Source organism: Rhineura floridana, chromosome 8 (genome assembly GCF_030035675.1).
Source record: "Rhineura floridana isolate rRhiFlo1 chromosome 8, rRhiFlo1.hap2, whole genome shotgun sequence".
NCBI lineage: Eukaryota > Metazoa > Chordata > Lepidosauria > Squamata > Rhineuridae > Rhineura > Rhineura floridana.
The window spans coordinates 18,320,527-18,342,227 of NC_084487.1; the positions used below are offsets into that span (position 1 = coordinate 18,320,527).

A 21,701-nucleotide genomic window follows, 5' to 3' on the forward strand; every position below is an offset into this window, starting at 1 on the left:
TGAAGGCAGTCCATTTACATTTTTACACAATGTATTTATGTAACACTACAGGCCTGAAAATGTCATCAGTGTTCCCCAAACTACAGTGGCCAACCAGATGCCCATGGGAAGCCTGCAAACAGAACCTGAGTGCAACAAATTCATGGAGGATAAGGTTGCCAATGGCTACTAACCACTGTCAGAGGCAGTAATGTCTCTGAATGCCAGTTGCTGGTGGGGAGAGTGCTGTTGTGCCATGCAGACTGGGATTAATGAGCATTTTAGTCCAACAAAATTTGGAAGGCCACAGGTTCCCCATCCCTGATGTAGAAAATGGGTGGCAAACAGCAGGATTATCCAAACTAAATGAAAATGCTGGATTATGGGACACAATACAGAGGTTGCTTAAAGGCTGATCTCTTTTTATTGGTTCTTGAGGTGAAGGAAAGCAATGCATTTTTTTTCTTTTTTATAAAGCTGTTGAAGATATATTTTGTCCCCAGGCTGGTATTTTCTTCTTTGCTGCAATTTAAATTTTGAATAATAAAACTGCATATTAAAAGTAATATTTCATGTTGACATCTGCATCTAAAACTACTGTGGTGTTTTTTTCCTTTACATTTTTTTTGCAGCTAAAATAAGACTAAATAAATGTGTCTTCAAAGAGATGCTCTATTTTCAACCGGGAAAGGAAAATAGGGCTCTGCGTAGTGATGCTCATATTCTTTGAAACAACACTTAGTAAGTGTGCAGCTGCATTCGGCACCCAATTCATGTCCCCCAAAGGTACTGCTATGCTATTATTCCATCACAACAATTGCTCTCACCCTGTCATACATTCAACAATAATTGATAGTTTCAGTAATAAAACTGTCAACATATCTCTTCTCTCACTGTTCTGCACAGCCTCTGTTGAATATCTTCAACAAAATCTCCCATTTTTTTAAAAAAATCCAGATCGATTAATCTAGATGATCTAGAACCTGACACATGGAAGCATCCACTCTTTATCACTCCTTAACCACTTTGATGATTTGTCCAAAATGGGTAAACGTCATGCATAAGAAAACAAAACAACAACAACAAAATCCTATTATGCATGCTCAGATTGGTTTGGGGTGTGAGAACAGAAAGTTTAAGGGCTCATGCTTTCTGTCTTCCTCAATATACCCATGCTCTGGTAACTTGATGACTGATTACTATCGGCTTGTGGTAACACAGATGGGGGGGGGGGTCTTTTCACTTGTGGCACCAAAGTTGCAGAATGCTTTCCTTGCGGAAATACGAGATGGCCATTGGTGCTGGCATTGTACCAGCTCTTGAAGACGTAGCTGTTTAGACAAGTATTCCCCTGATCTCCTGATTTGAACCTCCTGTTTTAATTGTTGTTTTAACTTATTATGTTATTCTAATGGGCTTGTTTATCCTACATTTTAATTATGGATCTTTTCATATTTGGATGAAATTGTTTTACTCTGCATTTTAATTATGGGTAGCTATATTTTTATAATCGGTTTCCTACTTATTATTTTGTTGTTGCCTTTTATCCATTTGTGAACTGACTTCTTAAAATGAAAGGCAGTATACAAATTCTTTTAACAGTCACCATTTCCTGGATAGATCATTGCTGCTGCTAGTTGTATTTTATCTGATTTGTTGATTTTTAAAACTGTTTTTATTGTGGTCATAATATTTTATTCACGATTACCGTACACTGCCCTGTGCTCCATATTGAGGGTAGGTTATTAAACAGATAAACAAACAACCATTATCACACCCAATATTCTCATCTCTCCCAGCTGAGAGATGTAGAAGGTTCAAGGCAGAGACCTCTTGCACCTCTCCTTGATGGAGAAAATGTGAAAGCTGAATTTCAGTCAAGAATGCATTGTGAAATGTCAGGAAGTGCAAAAATGTTGGCGCTTCCTCGTCACAACATCTAAAGACACCGTCAGTTTCCTTCCTTTGTTCATTCATTTGCTCCGTCCAGGATGTCCTGTCTGCAACCAAGAGAGCCACCATTTATTGAATACAATACCGAGTGAGATGGACCAAGGGTCTGACTTGGTATAAGATGGATTCCAATGTTCCATAGTTTGCTTTTTAAAATATCTCTCTATCTGTAAGATAGATACACACACACACTTAATAGCTTGCATTCTAAAACCATTGCACTCAAAGTACAGTACAAAAAGCAAGTTAAATTACCTATATAATAAAATGAACTCAAAACTAAAATGAACACAAACAACCAATCCTAACTTTAAAAATTAAAAGACTTAAAAATGGCATGTTACTAAGTGTGAAAAACCTGCCTAAATAGGGTTGAAGCCCATTTAATGCACATGGTGTCCCCCTAAGAATCCTTGGAACTGTAGTGTGATAATGTTGGTGGAAATTGGAGGGATAAACAACAGTTCCCAGGATTCTTTAGGGGAAGCCTTATGCTTTAAATGTGTGTTAAATGTGCTTTAAAGGTATGGGGTGAATGGTCTTCAGAATCTTCCTAAAAGCAGGGAGGAAGGCAGTCTGAATCATTTATCCAGGGAAAGATTGCATAATTTTGACTGTAATATCCACAGCAGGTCTCTCCTTTATTAGGAAACTCTGAGAGTCATAGAATCATAGAATAGTAGAATTGGAAGGGGCCTATAAGGCCATCAAGTCCAACCCCCTGCTCAAGGCAGGAATTCAAATCAAAGCATTCCCAACAGATGGCTGTCCAGCTGCCTCTTGAATACCTCCAGTGTCAAAGATCCCACTACCTCTCTACGTAATTGGTTCCATTGTCGTATGGCTCTAACTGATAGGAAGTTTTTCCTGATGTTCAGTCGAAATCTAGCTTCATCATGTGAACTATATCCAGTACCCATTTCCTGTTTTCCCATTAAACCAATCCATCTGCCAAGCAATCATCAATTTTGCTTTTAATTAGCATGTGCACGCTTCCTTGAGTCAACTGCTTGAGAGTTCATTTCCCCTGGGCTTTAAAGATCTTCAGGAGAGGTGATGCTTTGGGTATTAGCCTTATTGGAGGAAAGGCTGGTGGTGGTGAGAGGCAAGAACATAAGAAGAGGATCAAGCTAATAGCCTATCCAGTGGGGTAGCGGGGAATTTTGAAGTGCGAGAGCTCATCACGACAGCCCCATAGCCATATCCCCAAGGACAGTCCAAAAATACAAGAAGCTGTATTGATTCGTTCTATGTCCGATTAACCAAAGGGTGAAAAATGCTGTAAAGGGCTTCCTCTGTTTGCTAAGCTCCAAATATCATGCCAGATGGGGTGTCAGGGTGCTCAGAGCAGCAACTGGGCGTGAGGAGGCATGGTGGTCGTGCTAGACAGTGAAAAATCAGCATAATGACCAGGATTGGATAGCCTGAATTCAGACTGTCCAGTCCAGTGCTTTCTAAAAACCCAGTAGTGTAGTAGTAGTAGTAGTAGTAGTAGTAGTAGTAATGTTGCTTTTCATTCCAAATTGAAAACTCAAAGCGACTGACATTAAAAACAGATATAAAAACAAAAATAAAAACATAATAAAATACTCACACTACAGAAAAACAAAACCCAACTTCTCCCCACCTGACTAAAGATGAACAGAAAATTAAACTCCAATTGCCTGGGTGAATAAAAATGTTTTTACATGACACCTAAAGACAGACAGTGATGGCACCAGATGTGCCTTCCTTGGGAGGGCATTCCACAATTAGGGAGCCACCACCAAGAAAGCCCCTTCTTGTGTTGCTACCCTCTGCACCTCCCTCGGAGGGGGAACACGAGAAGGGCCTCAGATGATGAGTGCAGGATCTGGGTTGGTTCATGTGGGAAGAGGCGGTCCATGATAAGGTACAGCATCCTATCCTGTGGTTACTTCCAGCTTCATCTCTACCTTGGACCTGGATTTCTGTCAGTGGAAGAGTAGTGGGGCTAAGTCCAAGATTTGTCTGGCCGCTGGAACAGACACATGGAATCTATGCAACTGACACTATCATGAAACTATAGCTAGCATTCCATGTTACAAGTGCTCAACTGGCACCCAATACCATCCAAAGAGAATGATAGAGATGGGGATGCATTAACGCCCTCCCTCTCAGGTGATCTCTTGACTACATGGATTTCTTGAGGATGTCCTAGAGCAGGGGTAGATAGCTTCTGGCCCACGAGCCAAATTTAGCTTGCCATTTCTCCCCATTTGGCCTGCGAGGCCATTTTGAGTAAGCCATGCCTACCTGCCCTATACCTAACATCATACATGACATCAGGTGTGGGGCAGGTAAGGGTGGGGCTTCAAAGGAACAATAGGGGGCTGAAAGCGAGCTCCCAGTTGTTCACTTGCTGGAGCAACACATGCTCCCTTGGCCCAACAGCTGCTGGGTAGGGGGGAGCAAGCATTGCTCCAGGAGGGGGACGTGGTTTCACTTCTCCTTGGAACTCTGAAAATGAGAGGTTCAAACAGCAGCACAGGGCTGTTTGAAAGCCTTTTTGCAAGCAGCCCTGTGTGGGCCTTTGAATCTCCAGTTTTCAAAGGTTTAAAAGCAGCATGAGACTGCTTGCAAAAGGGCTTTCAAACAGCCTGAGGGATAACAACAACAACAATACATAAAACAAATACAAAGATCTTGAACCAGCTAAAATACAATTTTTTTAAAAAAATTAGAAATACGAACAATATTGCAAAGAAGCAATACTCTTTTAACTGCTACCATTAATAGGAACCCCATAAAATGAAAGAAGTTCCAGCCTTGGCTTGATTACCTTCCTTGTTTTCTGTCTTCCTCTATGTTAATGTGTCCCAAGCAAACTTGAAAGCCTCAACCCACTATAATCCTTTATCAAATAGTTTTGCATTATGTTTGTGTACACATAAATACATATATTTCAAAACAAATGCATGCTGGTACCTCTCAAACCTCAAGGACTGCCTCTCCCCATATGAACCAGCCCAGATCCTGCAGTCTTCATCAGAAACCCTTCTCCATGTGTCCTACCCAAGGAAGGTGCAGTGGGTGCTCACACAAGAACAGGCCTTTTCAGTGGTGGCCCCATCTGTGGAATGTTCTCTCCAGGGAGACATGCCTAGCATCATCATTGTTTAGTGGAGTGGGTAGGGCCTGTCCTTATTAATATGTTATAGGATGGGATTTTATGTATTTTATATTGTTAACTGTTTTACATTTTTCTGGTTTTAAATTGCTTTTTTGTTGCCTTATATCTTAAATCACTGTGAGACTTTTTTTTAATATGGGAAACAACTGATAAATGTAAATAATAATAATAATAATAATAACCAATATGCACTCTAAGAAAAGAAATCTGTATTCTGCTTGAGTCTCTGACCCAGTTCTGACAATGGTATGAGACATCACAAACTATGGTTTATGAAACTGTGAATGAGCATCAGGGCTCAGCACTGCTCCAGTTGCCTCTCCTCTCCCCATTCTTGTTGAAGAGTTCTCTATTACATCCAAACCAGGGAACTGTGGCTAATATGTTTTTAACCTTTTGGGAAAAAGATGACTTGGAAGCTTTTTAAAAGAGTGTTTTTAAAGATGTTTTGTTTTGTTGTATTTTAAAGTCTGTTTTCATGATGTTTTAAAGTGTTTTTAGTGCTTTTGTTTGCCACCCTGGGCTCCTGCTGGGAGGAAGGGCGGGATATAAATCAAATAACAACAACAACAACAACAACAACGACCTCTGCAGAGACACAGCACCCTGGACAGCTCCATGCAGACTGGAGACTCCATAAGAGTCAGGCTTGGATGTTGTTTCAGCAGCAGTCATAGTCAGACTGAGCCTTAAATAGGAGCTCCAGCTGCTAGTTTCACCTTTGCTCAGAACAGCATCTTCATTTAAAGGGTCCCAGCGTGCTGTAGCAATTTTGGAGTGGGAGAAACTGTGATTCCACTAGGGCTTCTGAGCTGGAACCCTCTGAGTCAGAGTAAGGCAACATGACATCATGTTGGAGAGGCACTGGCAAAACAGGCTCCTATCGTGCAAGTGTTTCTGGTTGGTTAGGAATATGTGGGGCTGGCCCTGAGGGCAATGCCCTCTCCCTCTCCAAATCCCCAGCCTCATCCCCTGAACAAGGCTTGTCTGACTGCAGGACCACGGCATTCTCTTTTTGAACAGAGAACTTCAGCCCAATTAACCAGCTAAAAAATTATGCATAATTTCTTTTTGTTGGTTTGCCCCTATTTTCTTGGGGGGGGAGGATTTTAGGGAAAAGGAAACACCACCATTTCTCACAACTCCACTGCATTCCATTTATTTCCTTCCCTCCTACATCACATTCATTAATGAGAAGTACATTCTTATCATCTGATCGTAATCCCCGTTCACTGTGTTGTCACACTACTTCCTACAACAGCTGAGTTCTCTCATCTGAAACGAGTTTCACACAACAGTTGATGATCCCTTTTCATAAATCATGGTGAGGAAAAAAAACACTTCCAGCTTTCCCAGCCAAAGATTTATGGGCATATCATGTATATACCATCTCCTCTATATATGATAGGAGGCTAGCCAAACAACAGAACTTGATGAGAGGCCAAATGGGGAAACAACTCCATTAAGTTGGGTATGGACCAAATCCTAAAAACAAGCAGCCTTTATGTTTGGAATCTCTGGCCATTAAAAATACATTATGAATAGACTAGTGACAACAGGTATTCGCAGCCTAGTGACAACAGGTATTTGCAGGAGCATTTCCTGAGCAGTACTTCAGAAAATGGCCTTAGGACCCCAAATAAGGCTTCTTAAGAACATAAAAAGAGCAGGCTGGATCAGGCCAATGGCCCATGTAGTCCAGCATCCTATTTTCACAGTGGCCAATCAGTTACTCATGGGAAGCCTGCAAGCAGGACCTAAGTGCAATAGCACTCTCCTCTTCTGCAGTTTTCAGCAGCTGGTATTCAGAAGAATGCTACCTCTGACAGTGGACATAGAACCTAGCCATTGTGGTTGATAGTGACTGATAGCCTTATCCTCGATTAATTTGTCTAAATCTCGTTTAGAGCCATCTAAGTAGGCATTCTTAGTATGTGACACCTCCAGAGCTTGGAAAAATCACATTTTTTGAACTACAACTCCCATCAGCCCAATCCAGTTGCCATGCTGGCTGGGGCTGATGGGAGTTGTAGTTCAAAAAAGTAACTTTTCCAAGCTCTGGACACCTCATTATGAGGCAAAGATGTGAACTAGGGCTACAACATTTAGTCAATTAATCTGTTGAAAACATTTTTATCTCCTACAATGGTGCTTCTGATTAACCAGTCATTAGATTCTGATTTCGTAAATGTTATTTTTCAATGGACGTACTTAATGGTAGAGCATCTGTGTTGCATGTACAAGGTCCTAGGTTCAACCAGATACAGCTGGGAGAGACCTCTGCCTGAACTCTTGGAGAGCTGCTGCCGACCAGTGTAGATAATACTGAGCTAGACAGACCAATGGTCTGGCTTAGGATAAGGCAGATCCCTGTGTTTCTAAAAGCTAAAGATTCCAAGCACTCTCTTTAAAATGATATTCCCTGCTGTGTATGAGAGACGGGGGAATTCATCGTGCAAGATGATGCTGCATCTGCATACACCTTCTAAAAGCAAATAAATTATGTTCCCCCCCTTTGGAACTATTTTTTTTTTGCAAATGTATGTAGCTCCAATTAATTAAATTATTAATTGACTAAAATCCATACAATTAAAGAAAGCTTTCTTTAATTTGGGGACAAGTATGAGCCAGAAAACGGAGACATCCATCAAGGCTTCATGAAACAGTACAGATAACTCTAACCAGAGTTGCATTAAGGTGACCAAGCCCTGTTCCCACTGGCGAAAGCCCTCAGATGTGCTTAAAAAAACATTTTGAGTTCACAACCCTTCTCACCTGGAGAAGCCACCTAGAGGAACATGCCTTAGTCCGTATCTATTTCTGTCACAATTTATATTACTCGTACACAGGGAATTGATATCACAGTCTATGTTGTTCATCATAAATCTAGATATAAAAGGCAAAGTTCAGCAGAAAGCGTAAAACATGTTATCTTAATTATTGGAACTGCCAAACACTTGACTATATGCTTGCCAAGTACTTATCAGCTTCTCTCCTTGTAGCCAATAGATCCCTATTTTCGTCCTTGATCATATTCCCAGGGAGAGAAGGTGTCAGGAGCTGCCAAAGGTGGGAGCAGGAACTTTCAGCAGCTAACTCATACAGGCAGATGTCACAATTGCAGCTTGATGCATATTCCTGACAGTGACATATTCTCATGTACTTCACTCCTCTCCTGCTCCTGCCATGGTCTAGCTGAGCATTATGCCCAAACCCAGGTTCATGGTTTGTTTCTCTGCTAATAAACCATGAGTGGTAACCAAGGTTTGTACTTAGCTTACTGGTTGTGGTTTGTTTTGGGGACAACAAACCATGAGCTCAGGTTCAGACGTAACACTAAGCCAGACCACAGCTTATTTCTGGGCAGCAGAGCATCAGCAGAAGTGGAGGAGTGCGCATCTGTGATTTAAACAGTGTGCACTGGCATGCTGCATGTTACCATTTAAACCATAGCTCAGTTTAACTATGGTTTAAAGTGACATGAGTGCAAGATCAGTGCCTCCACTGTCAGATGGATCAGAGAAATACTACTTCTGCCCTAGAACAGTGAGTAGGGCCTGCTCTTAGAAATGGGATCTTGTGAAAGTTGTCACTAGCATTTTGCATCAGGCAAAGTCTGAGGCTCAGTTGAGGATTCTTCCTAAAGTGAAACATCTGAGGAAGTTTGAGGGCATAAAATAAAGTTTCAGTAAGACAAATTCGGAGAACCCACCCTAGGCAAAGCAGCTGAGAAATTTAGAAAGAAGCTAATAGAGCTAGACAAGACTAGCAAACATTTTTTCACAGGGGTTTCACACATCTCTAATTCGATGCACTCCATTGTCCCAGTGCCCTGGAAGAGGGATGGGGAACCTGGGACCCTCCAGATGTTTCTGGACTAAAACTCCCATCATCCCTCATCATTGGCCACGCTGGCTGAGATTGATGGAGTCAAAATACATCTGGATGGCCATGGATTCCCCACCTCTCTCCTTGAATATTGGATTAGGTGGAACAATAGCACATTTCTTCAATCTTTATAAATGAAAACATGGACTAAAGATAGTTAAAAGACATAAGGAGTGGAAAAACCCTCACTTCTCTGTAATAACACTGGTGACCAGACCACAAGATTATTATTTGAACAGCAGAGTGTGAAACAAATGTTTGACTCTCAATAGTTCTTGATTTATGACCTAGCTTAGAGCAAACTTTGGGCCTTCAAAGGGATATCTCTTTCCGGTTTAGGAGGGATTTATTTTGTTAAAATCCCAATACGCTGCAGTTTTGACACTGAACAGATTTAGGAAGACATAGCTCAGGAAGTTCAACAGCATTGTGTTGACAGCAGATCACATGAGTTAGATGGCAGAAAATGTTGTCCATAGGGAAACTACCAAACTTTCCTTTCTCAAGTAATTCATTTGAACTAAACATACTTCCCCACTTCAGCAGAGGAAGAATTGCAACCAGGAAACTGAGCTGGGAGGATTTTTTTTCTGTATCTCTTTACATCCAAGTGCAACATGAATCTAATTCTTGTATGGCACATTTGGCAAGAAATTACATATTAACACATTTTAGTTCCATTTCCTACTTAAAAAAGAAGCTTTGGGGTGGGTTGGGGGTCAAGGGTGAAATAGGAAGGTCTTATTTCATGTGTTCAGATAGCGTGTCAGAGTATCGACCTAAAAGCTGAAATTCACAGCAATCTTGCTCAATCAGTGCAAATGTTTCTAATTAAAGCCAGAGTATACTGTTTAATGGATTAAGCACTGAGAACAGTGGATTCAGTTGATAGATTGTGTAGGCAGGAGAGACACTGAAGTATTGCTCTTTCATTTCCTGCAGCACTTCTGTCAAATACTAGCCTAGGAAAACTTATGTAGATTAATCCTTCTTTGGCAGGGAAATGTAGTGTGGGATGATCTCATAGGCAGGGCTGTGAAATCCTATGTGCCAAAAAACAGGGGGAGAGAAAGCTGTATTCTGAATTTGTCCTAGAAATGAATCAGAAGTCAGCCAAGGTGAGAAAGGACCTAAGGATTGCCACAGTGCCAAGTGCTGGCTTTGACCTACAAATCCTACATGGGTTGGGACAATAGGACCTGAAGGAACATCTCTTCTGATATGCATCTACCCTTGCCCGAAAATCATCAGTGGAGGCTCTTCTCTGAATGCCATCTCAATATGAAATGCAGAGGGTAGCTATGAGGGGCCTCCTTGGTTGTGGCCCCTGGCTGTGGAGTGCTCTTCCTAGTGAGACTTGCTTGACACCTACACTGATGTCTTTCTGATTCCCAGAGAATACTTTAAAAAAATATCCCAAGCTTTTTAACAACAACAGAACACTTTAAAAATTCTTGATATTGTTAGTCCTTCTTGTTGATGGCGCTTTGTGGGCTTTATGAGGTTTTTATATCTTCTTATATGTTTAATAATCTGCTTGTGGCTGGCACTGGTTTCATCCTCTTGTGCTAGTTTTTGGATTTTAGGGCTGAACTCGACTGTAATATTTATTTCGTCTTTCTTACGTCTCACTCTTCCTCCCAAGGGGAGCACAGAATGGCTAGCAATATATGGGAACAATAAAAAAGTAACAATACCATATTAGGGAAGTAAGAAAGCATCATTTTCTGTTCTGTCCCATATTTGTTGCATGCAGTGCTGTTTCCATTCTGCTGCAGTTTGCCTTCCACCAAAAGCAACATTATTCGTCTTGCTGTCAGTTGTGGTGAAATTACACAATGGATGTAACTGATGTAATTACATAAGTAATTAAATAACTGGGAATTTGAGTACTTCTTTACTCAGCGCATAGTTAAACTATGGAATTTGCTCCCACAAGATGCAGTAATGGCCACCAGCTTGGATGGCTTTAAAAGAAGATTAGACAAATTCATGGAGGACAGGGCTATCAATGGCTACTAGCCATGATGGCTGTGCTGTGCCACCCTAGTCAGAGGCAGCATGCTTCTGAAAACCAGTTGCCGGAAGCCTCAGGAGGGGAGAGTGTTCTTGCACTCGGGTCCTGCTTGCGGGCTTTCCCCAGGCACCTGGTTGGCCACTGTGAGAACAGGATGCTGGACTAGATGTGCCACTGGCCTGATCCAGCAGGCTCTTCTTATGTTCTTATGTTCTTAATTACGTAAATAACATTGTCATTACATTATTCCATCCCATTCACTACAATGCAGAGGGTGGGGGGAACATAATCAATTTGCAGACTCAAAGTGACAACAGCAGCAAATACCATATTTGCTGGATTGATTTCTGTTCCAGATATGGGACAAATAAGCAAAGATTGGCAAATTCTGCTCCCATTTCCATTTCCATCAGAATTCTTGGACTTCCCTACTTCATGTGCAAAGGAGCAGTACATCATGCCTAGCCCTGACACAGTACCAGACACAGAGTCCTAAGAAGAAGAACAGGATACCACGCAGGTTGTGGACCTTGAGGAGCAGGAAGGGCCCCCTGGGATTGAAATTATGAAGGAACTAATAAATACAAATAATAAATACAAATTTGGAGACTGCAATCCATTAAGCATTTACTTCCTTCTGAGCCTGTTCATTCATTTAGTAGATTTCAACATTTAGGTTTCTCTCTCTCTCTCTCTCTTGTTTAATCCTCTTTTAAGCTGCACACCCAATTTCACACAGCTACATATTAATCACTATACCCACAGCAATGTAGATACTGTAACTGGGCCACACAAATATTTGAAACTAAGGCTGGGTACTAAATCCAGCCTCTTGAGCTCCTCAGTTTTCATTTTTCTAAAAGGAAAAAAGATTCTAGTCCCCAGGTTTCTGAAGACTCTCAGTGAAGGTTCTCTCTGGTTAGTGGTGATGAGGTTTTAGTGCCCAGCTAGCTCTAAGTGTTTCTCTATGATCAGCAGAATAAGGTTGCACACTGACCTTTGGAAGGAAGAGGGGGATATACATTTAATAATGTATATTATGCGTACGCATACACACGCACATGCACACATACACACACAGGAGTAACTCCATTTAAACTCACCTCCCTAAATAGGATTGGGATGCATATTATGTAAAGAAAGCAGTTAAATGCAAATTTGTATTTAATGTATACAGGATTTCTCAGTACATAATTTTATGGTGCTTAGTATATTTTAGGAACCACCACCACCATAGTTTAATGTTTTGCCTTTAAAAATCTCTAAACATTGGGTAAACACTGGGCAAGAGAGTATGTTGGGTTCTGGAGCTTCTGTTCCACACCACAAGTCCTTAGCTGTACGGACTTCTCTGTAAAATAATAATAAACTATCAATCTGTACCAGGGGTGTTGCTAGATACTTATAAGATTTGGGACACAGGCCCATAGACACACATCTGCATAATATTTGCATATGCTAATTTATATGTACAGACGTAAATTTAGAATTTAAATGTCATAGCCAACTAATTTCTCATCCAAATCATGACAGAAAAAGTCTTCAATTAAATTGCATTTATCTCTGGTTATTTTACTAACAGCTCCTGCTCCAAATCAAGTCAATTCTCCTTCAGTTACCCCCATTCACTACCCCAAATCGTCTCTTTGGAGAACAATTTCAAATTAGTTCATTTCTGAAATATCCTGCTCAGAAACCTAGATCACGACCCAATTCAATTTCCCCCCCAATTCCATTACCCACCCAGAAGCACCTATTGATCTGAATTTCAAAAAATGCATTGGAAGCTTGCTTTGGCTTGCAGGACTGGCCATGCTACAGGCCTGCCCTGAGGGCGTGGCTCCTGCCTGTTCCACCTACCTCTCTCTTGTCTTCACTGAGCACGTTGCACGCACAGGGCTACCATCAACCAAAATGGTGGCAGAGTCTTCTCTAAGGGGCTGATGCCCCTGCCTCTATCTTGGTTGATGGCACACATGCATGGTACGCTATGTGCATGCACATGCCTGCCATCAGCCAAGATAGTGGTAGGGGCACGAGCCCCTTAAAGAAGCCTCTGCCGTCATCTTGGTTGATGGCAGCCCTGTTCGCACAGCACGCGCAGCAGCGCAGGCAGGAGAGAGGTAGGTGGAGCAAGTGAATGGGTGAGCGGCCTGGAAGCTTCCATCCTGTGATTTGCGGCAGGGACCCTGCTGCAGATGGCAGAAGGGGAACGCTACTCTCTCACCCTAACAAGGGGCCCGACCTGGCCGCCCTTTGGCACCAGCCTGGCCAAACTGCCTGTAGTCTCCCTCTTGACCTTGAAGCTGGGGAGGGATCTGAGATTGCCGTACAAATGCCAATTCCGTGGCTGGCAGGAAGGCTGGTTGCTAGGAGAGATGCAGGAGAAATTCAATTTTGTTTGCATTCTAACAAGAAATTACCTAATTCACATTTTCCAAACCAATATGTGAACTAACACACAATTACCCTTCAGACGCCATACTTCTCCAGATTTTGTGGTGCAGTTCTCCAGCTAAACAATGTGTATAAAAGCACATTTATTGGGGGTGGAGAACTGAACCTAACATGCAGAAAGTTGTTATATTAAAGAGAAATTGCTTGCAAACGTGTATATTAGTTAAAACGTCATAGTCAAGTCAAGTCAAGTTTATTGCTTAGGGCCATAGGCCACCGCAGGTTCATATATAGGGTACAAAGTATAAAATCCAAATAGAAAACGTAAAAATAAAGAATACAGGTATTAAAAAAAATTGAATTAAAAAGCACAGTACACAAGAAACAGTTTAAAACTAAGGACAGCGAGTAAAATTACATCATACTCCCTTGGACACAGGGCCCAGGTCAGACCAGCTAAGATTTATCTGAAGACCTTGCCTGTTTTTGAAACTTAATCCTGATTTTTGCTGCAGCAAAAGCAAAGTTAGCCATTTGCCTCGTAACAAAATTATCCGTGCCCACTAAGAGAACACAAACTCGTTCCAGAATGGACCTGTTCTCAAGAAGATGGATAATAGGAGTAAAAAACTTGGATCGCAGATCATTGTAAAGGGGACACCTCAGCAAGTAATGAGTAATATCCTCTATCTCACCTAAATTACATATACAGTACCGAAGATGGATCGGTATATTTGCATATCTTCCTTCAAGAAGTGCAGAGGACATGGTTTGAAAGCGGATAGCTGTAAACACTCTTCTCAAACAAGGAACTTCTAAGAAGGAGAAGTAGGGCTCTATATTAAAGGTGGTTTTAAACATAGGGAACCAGCAGGAAAAGGATGACTGGGTGGAAGCATACAAATCCCATCATTTGGCATAAAAAAGTATTCTATCCCTCAGTATCCTTTTGGCTCGTGGGGTTACAAAAGAGGGAGGGGACTCAATGCTTATCCCATAAAAAGCAAGGATTGATTTAATTCTAATTAACCAGGTAGATTGCAACGGATTTTGTAGTTGCTCATGGAAGCATTTTTTAGTAAAATATGTATATTAGGAACATTTTGCAGTAAAAAAAAATTGCTGCAGAAATGTGGAGAATTAAATTTAAGACTGGAAAAATGGGAAACTGAGAGAAACCAAAATTGACCGATTTATCCATCTCTAGTTGTTAGACATACTTACCTGAGTGTGGCAGCATGCTCAACAGAGGTGGCCCCATTTGCACTCTACATTTGTAGCACTATATATACAACTTTGAACAATCATGGCTTCCCCTGCAGAATCCTGGGAACTGTGATTTTTAAAAATCATTCTTTACTAATTTTACACCATTATTAAACATAATCAAAACATCGTATATAAATCATACAACATTAACAAACTTAAATACTAAAAAATAATTTAAACTCATATTGGTTGGTGTTATAGTGCATTTGTGGAATTCAACTTTTAAAGCCAGGATATTTTCATTTATAATTTTCAGTATTCTACTTATCTAATTTATGCTTATACTTTTCCTTTTCTTTTTGGGTATGGGATAAACCAGAAAAGAGAGGGGAAAAGACCCACTGTAATTTGTTACGGGTCCTGAGAGTTATTAGATGACCCCTATTCCCCTCACAGAGCTACAGTTCTCAGAGTGGGAATTGTAGCTCTGTGAGGGGAATAGGGATCTCCTAACAATCCTCAATACAAACTACAGTTCCCAGGATTCTTTGGGGGGGGGACATGACTGTTTAAAATGGCATGCTGCTGCTTTAAACGTAGAGTGCAGATGAGGCCTATGTCTGACAAATGGGGAGGTATTTATTTTCAGAATTCACAAGTTTGTCCGAATTTATTCAACGAATCTGGAATGTTTGCAGTAACCTAAGGAGCTCGATTCCGTACGCCGTGGATGCAGTGAATGAACCAGAGTTGACCATTTGCAATCCGGTCCAGTGGGATCGGTTTCGGCCTCTCCCTTCTGAGGAAGTGGACAAGGTGCTTTCATCTGTGAAGCCTACCACCTGTCTGATTGATCCTTGCCCATCATGGCTCCTTGTGAATTGCAAGGAGAAACTGAGCGAAGGGATTAGGGCGGTGGTAAACGCATCCTTAGTGGAGGGTGTAATGCCACTGGCCCTCAAGGAGGCAATTATAAAACCTATCTTAAAGAAGTCCTCCTTGGATCCCCAAATTTTGAACAACTTTCGCCCAGTTTCGAATTTGCCATTTTTGGGCAAGATCATTGAGCGAGTGGTGGCTAACCAATTGTCAGCACACTTGGATGAAACGGATTATCTGGATCCATACCAATCGGGTTTCAGGACTGGACATGGAACTGAAACAGCCATGGTTGCTCTGGTGGATGAGGAGGGCATTAGATAGGGGAGAATTCACCTTTCTTGTCCTCCTGGATCTTTCAGCGGCTTTTGATACCGTCGACCACGGTATCCTGTTGGATCGCCTGGAAGGAATGGGAATAGGAGGCACTGTTCTACGGTGGTTCCGTTCCTTTCTCTCTGACAGGCATCAACAGGTAGCATTGGGCGATGAGGTTTCAGACCCTTGGACTCTCACTTGTGGAGTGCCACAGGGTTCTATCCTCTCTCCCATGCTATTTAACATCTACGTGAACCCGCTGGGATCCATCATCAGGAGATTTGGGCTGCGGTGTCACCAATATGCAGATGACACCCAGCTCTATCTCTCGTTTAAGTCCTCACCAGAGTTGGCTGTGGAGACCATGTCCAAGTGCCTGGAATCCGTGAGTGGATGGATGGGAAGGAACAGGCTAAAGCTAAATCCTGACAAGACCGAGGTGCTGCTTGTGGGAGACAGTGGAAGGTTGGGCTCTGTTGACCTGAGGCTTAATGGGGTACAATTACCCCTGAAGGGCCAGGTCCGCACCCTGGGGGTTGTTCTTGATTCCAGGCTGTCTATGGAGGCTCAGATTTCGGCAGTGAGCCGGGCAGCCTGGTACCAATTACACCTCATACGTAGGCTGCAACCTTACCTCCCTATTCATCAGCTCCCACTGGTAGTACATGCCCTGGTCACCTCTCGTTTAGACTACGGCAATGCGCTCTACGTGGGGTTACCCTTGAAAACGGTCCGGAAACTTCAACTAGTACAGAATGTGGCGGCTCGTTTACTTACAAACAGTCGTCGCCGTGATCATACTACGCCAGTATTATTCAATCTACACTGGCTTCCAGTAGTTTTCCGGGCCCAATTCAAGGTGTTGGTATTAACCTTTAAATCCCTATACGGTTTCGGCCCAGTCTATCTGAAGGAGCACCTCCAGCACCACCAATTATGCCGCCCGACAAGATCAGCCACGCAGGACCTTCTCTCAATCCCACCAACAACAGCAGTTAGGTTGGTGGGGACTAGAGAGAGGGCTTTTTCAGTGGCGGCCCCCACTCTCTGGAATTCCCTCCCGTTCGATCTTCGGCATGCCCCTTCCCTGGATACTTTCCGCCGAGCCTTAAAAACTTGGCTGTTTGGACAGGCCTTTGGGACTGCCGGGGTGGGCTAATTTACATACTGAATGCCTGTTGTTATCTACTGCACATGTTGTTATTTTGTTATTGCTGAATATATTATATTTTATTGTATTTACTGTATTTATTGTATTTTATTGTAATTTAATATGTACGTCGCCTAGAGTGGCTTCAGCCAGATAGGCGACCTAAAAATTAAATTTACATTTACATTTACATATATACACAAATATAGTGACAAATGGTTTTATTTCAATGGGGATTTATTTCACTGTATTTTTTTTTAATAAAGGAATATATAGTTTTCAATGCCTTCCTCTTGGAAAGAGTAACACTTCTTTTGAAAAAGAAAAAAAGGATCTATGGCCCAGTGCTACGTGTCAGATATTTTGCTGGAGCACCTCTGAGTGTTTTATGGATGTCCTCTTGACAGAAGAAAAATAATCAGGAAAACAATAATCAGTGTGTGTCATCCTGCACTTGAAAACTTGAGATCCAGTGCCTGCAAGGGAGGAGGACCATCACTGCCCAGGGAGGGAGAGCCATCTGCCTGCTTTGCTGCTGCTGCTGCTGCTGCTGCTGCTGGATAACATCTCTGCTCTCTCCTTCTTGGGCTCCTGCTCTGCACGTGGGCACCTTGCAGGACCAGGCTCCAGGTACTCAGCCAGCTGTGCCTGATACTGTTCCACCTGTCCCTTCTCTGGGGGGGATATATAAGCCGGCTGGCTGAGGGGGCTTGGGAGATCCAGTGCCTGCAAGGGAGGAGGACCATCACTGCCCAGGGAGGGAGAGCCATCTGCCTGCTTGCTGCTGCTGCTGCTGCTGCTGCTGCTGCTGCTGCTGCTGCTGCTGCTGCTGCTGCTGCTGCTGCTGCTGCTGCTGCTGCTGCTGCTGCTGCTGCTGCTGCTGGATAACATCTCTGCTCTCTCCTTCTTGGGCTCCTGCTCTGCACGTGGGCACCTCGCAGGACCAGGCCCCAGGTGGTGCTTTTCCCGGGAAGAAGAACGGTTTGAGAGCTGCGTTGGTGCGCATGGAGCACGGGACTGTGGTTGTTGTGTAGACCTGAATGGAATGAGTGGATGTTTGTATGACTGTATGTTGTGAGTGTGTGTGTATTTTTATTTTATTTTTATTTTATTTTTATTTTATTTTATTATGTGCCTGGGCGGGAGGATAGGGTATTGGGAGGGGGGACCAGAGGGGGCCCCTGTTAGCGTAGTGACGGGTAATGGGAGGTATGGCGTTGTGAGGAGGACATGCCGGTTGAGGGGAACTCGGCACAGACAATTGGTGGCTGTACCGTGTTCCGGTCCTCCCCACATCCACAGGATTGCTGGTAGTTCTATCAGCCAACTCTCGGATCTCCAGTTGCTGCTGCTTAATGCCAGATCGGTAAATAATAAAGCTTCCCTCATCCATGATTTAATTGTGGATGAGGCGGCCGATCTGGCGTTTATTACTGAGACATGGGTGAGCGATCTGGGAGGCATTAATCTCTCCCAGCTGTGCCCACCTGGGTACTCGGTTCAGCATCTGGGTAGATCCGAGGGTCGGGGAGGGGGAATCGCTGGGGTCTATAGAAGTTCCATCCCTCTCATTAGGCACCCTATCCAGGTAGCTAATGGTCTGGAGTGTCTCCATATTACGTTGGGCCAGCGAGACAGACTGGGAATACTGTTGGTGTACCGTCCACCCTGCTGCCCAACAGCCTCCCTAACTGAGCTGACGGAGGTGGTCTCGGGTTTGGTGTTGCGATCCCCCAAATTTATGGTATTGGGGGATCTCAACATTCATGCTGAGACCGCTTTGTCTGGGGCGGCTCAGGACTTCATGGCCTCCATGACAGCCATGGGGCTGTCTCAATTTGTTACTGGCCCTACGCATATTTCGGGGCACACTCTAGACTTAATTTTTGCTACTGGAGCAGGGGATGGGATCTGGGAGTGAGGGATTTTACATCTATTCCTCTGTCATGGACAGATCATCGCCTATTGAGGTGTAGGCTCACAATGTTTTCTCCCCTCTGCAAGGGTGGAGGACCTATTAAGATGGTCCGCCCCCGGAGACTAATGAATCCTGAAGGTTTTCAGAAGGCTCTGGGGAGTTTTCCGGCTGATAAAACTGATGCTCCTGTTGAAACCCTGGTCAATCTGTGGAATACGGAAATGACCCGGGCAGTTGACACGATCGCCCCGGTGCGCCCTCTCCTCTGCAGAGCTCAATTGGCTCCGTGGTTTACCCCGGAGCTAAGAGTGATGAAGCAAGAAAGGAGACAGCTTGAGTGCAAATGGAGACGAACTCCCGACGGCTGTGGTCTTGCACTTGTGAAGATCTCTACCAAGCTCTATGTGAAGGCGGTGAGGGCAGCGAAGAAGCAGTACTTTGCTGCCTCCATTCAGTCATCTTCTAACCGCCCAGCGGAACTTTATAAGGTTGTTCGGGGACTTTTACACTCTGGTCCTCAGAACGCAATAATACCATCAATAGCCCGCTGTAATGAGTTTGCGAGACACTTCCAAGATAAGATCGCAAACATCCGCCGGGACCTTGACTCCAATATTGTAGCAGTTGAGCCTAATGAGGTGTCCGGAGCACAGTCCTGTCCTGTTTTATTGGATGAATTTCAGTTGGTTCAGCTCGAGGACGTGGACAAGGTGCATGGACAGGTGCGGGCGACCACTTCTGCTCTGGATCCTTGCCCCTCATGGCTAATAAAAGCTAGCAGGAACGGAACAGCCGGATGGGCCAAGGAGGTGATCAATGCCTCTTTACGAGAGGGAGTGGTACCACCCTGCCTGAAACAGGCAGTGGTGAGACCGCTCCTAAAGAAAACCTCCTTGGACCCTGAAAATCTTGACAACTATAGACCGGTAGCAAATGTTCCGTTCCTGGGCAAGGTTTTAGAGCGTGTGGTCGCTCACCAGCTCCAGGCTCTCTTGGATGAAACTGATTATCTGGATCCATGTCAATCGGGCTTTCGGCCGGGGTTTGGTACAGAAACAGCCTTGGTCGCCCTGTATGATGACCTCTGTCGGGAGAAAGACAGAGGGAGTGTAACTCTGTTGGTTCTCCTTGATCTCTCAGCGGCTTTTGATACCATCGACCATGGTATCCTTCTGGGACGTCTTGCGGACTTAGGAGTTGGAGGCACTGCTTGGCGGTGGCTGTGCTCCTACCTCAAGAATCGTCTCCAGAAGCTGGTGCTTGGGGAGCATTACTCGAGTCCCTGGATACTCCAATATGGGGTCCCACAGGGTTCAGTTCTGTCCCCCATGCTCTTTAATATCTATATGAAGCCGCTGGGCGAGGTCATTAGGAGATTTGGAGTGCGTTTCCAGCAATATGCTGATGATACGCAGCTCTACTTCTCCTTTTCATCTTCTTCAGGTGAGGCTGTTAATGTACTAAACCACTGCCTGGCCGCGATAATGGACTGGATGAGAGCTAATAAACTGAGACTCAATCCTGACAAGACTGAGATGCTGTTGGTGGGAGGGCTCTCTGCCCAGATGGTTGATGCCCGACCTGCCCTAGATGGGGTTACACTCCCCCTAAAGGAGCAGGTCCGTAGTTTGGGGGTCTTATTAGATCCGCTCCTGTCACTGGAGGCTCAAGTAGCCTCGGTGGCACGGAATGCGTTCTACCAGCTTCGGCTGGTAGCCCAACTACGACCCTATCTGGATAGGGAGAACCTTGCCACAGTTATCCATGCTCTGGTAACCTCTAGATTGGACTACTGTAATGCACTCTACGTAGGGTTACCTCTGAAGACGGTTCGGAAACTTCAGCTGGTGCAGAATGCTGCGGCCAGAGTTCTTACTGGGACAAAAAAATTTGATCATATAACACCTGTCCTGGCCCAGCTGCACTGGCTACCAATATGTTTCTGGGCCAGATTCAAAGTGTTGGTTCTTACTTATAAAGCCCTTAACGGCATCGGACCGCAATACCTGGCGGAACGCCTCTCCCGCTATGTACCTACCCGGTCGCTGCGCTCGACGTCGAAGGCCCTTCTCCGTGTCCCAACGCATAGGGAGGCACGGAGAACGATAACTAGAGCTAGGGCCTTCTCAGTGGTGGCCCCCGAACTATGGAACGCCCTCCCTGATGAGATACGCCTGGCGCCTTCTTTGCTATCTTTTCGGCGCCAGGTAAAGACCTATCTCTTCGCCCAGGCATTTTAAAAATTTTAAAATTTGAATTTAAAATTGAAAATTTTTAATTATGTTTTATTGTGTTTTTGTATTTTAACCTGTTTTATTATGCTGTGCACCGCCCTGGGAGCTTATTGCTATAGGGCGGTCTAAAAATGTAATAAAATAAATAAATAAAATAAATAAATAAAACCTCTTTTGGAACTTCCATTCTTTTCATTAAAAAGACCAGATGCCCCAAGGCATAGGGAATTTAAAAAAGGGGAGAGGGAGAAAAGTGGAAGAATCTCATCCTCTTTTCTGAAACCAAATGTGTTTCATTTCTTCCAAAAGCAAAACCTTGAAGCCACTCTCAAATATGGACTGGCTGAGCAGCTAATTCTGGGCACATTCACACCATACATTTATTCCACTATTATTCCACTTTAAACAGTCATGGCTTCCCCCAAAGAATCCTGGGAAGTGTAGTTTGTGAAGGGGGCTGACAGCTGTTAAGAGACCCCTAGTCCTCTCACAGAGCTACAATTCCCAGAGTTCTCTGGGGAAAGGTACTGACTGTTAACCCACTCTGACAACAGCATCTGTGTGAGGGAACAAGGCGTCTCCTAACAACTCTCAGCACCCTTCACAAA

The 21,701-nt window shown here is 43.7% G+C and overlaps 1 protein-coding gene across 3 annotated transcripts in view; it reads right to left on the reverse strand.

Annotated features, from left to right (window-relative positions):
• PDE3A (phosphodiesterase 3A) overlaps positions 1–21,701 on the reverse strand; it is a 437,665-nt gene that overhangs the window by 92,738 nt on the left and 323,226 nt on the right. The window lies entirely within an intron of this gene.